Here is a 2,256-nt window from a genome sequence, read left to right on the forward strand (position 1 = left end):
GTTGAAAGCCTGGGACCTTGTCGTTGGACTTCTAGACTGGAGGGGAGATGGCCTGTGGAAGGGCCACTGCCCGCAACCCCTGTTGGACCAGACCCCTCCTGTCTGCTTTGGGAGCCTGGGGGTGAATATGAGAATGAATTCATGTAGAAGAGATGGTGTTCTAATGCTTGGTTTCAACTTCTTGAAATCCTTTCAACTTCTTGAAATCGTTGACATTCCTTTTCTCCTTGTCCCCAGGACCACCATGAATGGGAAGGGGCCTTCAAAGAAGCAAGATGAGAACATCTCTTACAAGGCTGTCCAGTGTCAATATCCAACCACTGCAGTCACTTCTACCCCCTTGGCAGCCCCACTGCTTCCATCAGGACACAGATCCGTTCCTGTACAGGTTTTTGAGCAAACGTAAGTTTGGATTTCTCTCAGAGAAATGCCAAGAGTGCCGTGACTGGGGTCCTAGGGTGGTTGCAAGTCTAGTTTTCAGAGAAACTGTGTGGAGGGTTGGGTCACTCTACTGTGCACCCGAAAAGCATATTCTACTGCTTGTTCCCTGGAATTTAAATCCAGGCCTTGAAAAAGAAAAGGAACTGTGAACTGTTTTCAAGAGGGAGCTCTATCATCTTCCATTCCCAACAGCGATGCAGGAGCGATCCAGTCGTTCCACATCCTGCCTTGCATTGGGGAGTGGGGTCTCTCTCTCCCTCTCGGGTGCATTTGGTTTGCATCATGCTGATAGGTGTGCAGTGAGAGCTCATTGGAGTTTGAATTTGAATTGCCCCGATGGTAACTTTTTATGGGATTTCCATCTGTATACTCTTTGGTAAAGGGTTTCGGTCTTTTGCCCATTTTTTTTGTTTTTGTTCTTTTCAGACTGGATGGCTTGCTTCTTTGGGGGTCAACTTTTGAGGTTCTCTCCTTCCGACAGGAGTCCTTTATCAGGTATGTGGTTTGCACCTATTTTCTCCCAGTTTGTAGCTCCCCTTTTGGGTCTTCTTCACAAGGTGTTTCACACATTACAGACTTCCAATTCTGATTGTTGGATCATGTCTAATGAATCAACTCTTCTTGAACGGAACATGATTTGATGTCCAGTCGGAGGATTCTTTCCCTAGCTGTCCATTCTGGACATTTTTTTCCCTAGAAGATTTATCATTTTACATAGAAGGCAGTGATTAATTTTGAGTTAATTTAACAAAATTTTTTTTCTTTTTGAGAGAGTGAGCATGCGCATGAGTGGGGCGTGGGGTGGAGGGAGAAGCGAAAAGAGCGTCCTTAAGCAGACTCCCCAGTGAGCTTGGAGCCTGATTTTGTCCCGGGACCCTGAGAGCATGACAAGAGCCGAAATTAAGAGCTGGCTGCCTCAGCGACTGAGTCACCCAGGCGCCACGAGTTCAGTTTTGTACAGAGGATGAGCCTTCGATTGTGGTCCTCGTCCTCCTCGTCCTCCACCTCCACCTCCTCCTCCTCTCTGCCCCTCCCTCTTCTTCTTCTCCTTCTTCTTCTTTGTCTCTGGAAGTCCACTTGCTCTAGCACCATTTCTTCAAAACGCTGTCACTCCTCCATTGAATTGCTTTTCCCCTTTGTCAGAATCCCATTGACATGTTGGTGGTTGGTCTCTTTCTGGGTTTGATCCTGTTCCACTTATCTATCTTTATACTGTTCCATTTGTCTATCCCTTCACCAACACCACACATTTTTGATTACTATAGCTGTAGATCTTGAAACTGGGTGGAAGGATTCCTTTGGTTTTCTTCTTTAGTTTTATTTTCTCATCTTTTTCTAGGTTCTGACGTGGAGAGCTTATTGTTTTGAGACAGAGAGAGAGAGAGAGAGAGAGAGTGAGAGAGAGACAGGGAAGGGGTACAGAGAGAGAGAGAGAGAGAGAGAGAGAGAGAGATTATTAAACAGCCTCCATGCCCAGCACCAGCACAATGCAGGTTCAGTCTCACAACCTCGAGTTTAATCATGACCCGAGTCAAAATCAAGAGTTGGACTAACTGACTGAGCCTCCCAGATGCTCCTCCTCCTTTCTAACATAGGCAGTGATTGCTCTACATGGTGCTGTCCATTGATTGTGCTGTGTCCCACACATTTTCATATGTTGTATGTTCATTTTCCTTCACTTCAAGGCATTGAGATTTGATCTTTGATCTTTGATCATCTAGAAGGTTACTTTCTCAGTGTTTGGATATTTGTTCGTTTTCTCCTTTGGATACCTAGTTTGCTTTTTAAATATATTTTTTTTAATGTTGAAATTGT

Source organism: Meles meles, unplaced genomic scaffold (genome assembly GCF_922984935.1).
Source record: "Meles meles unplaced genomic scaffold, mMelMel3.1 paternal haplotype, whole genome shotgun sequence".
Lineage (NCBI taxonomy): Eukaryota > Metazoa > Chordata > Mammalia > Carnivora > Mustelidae > Meles > Meles meles.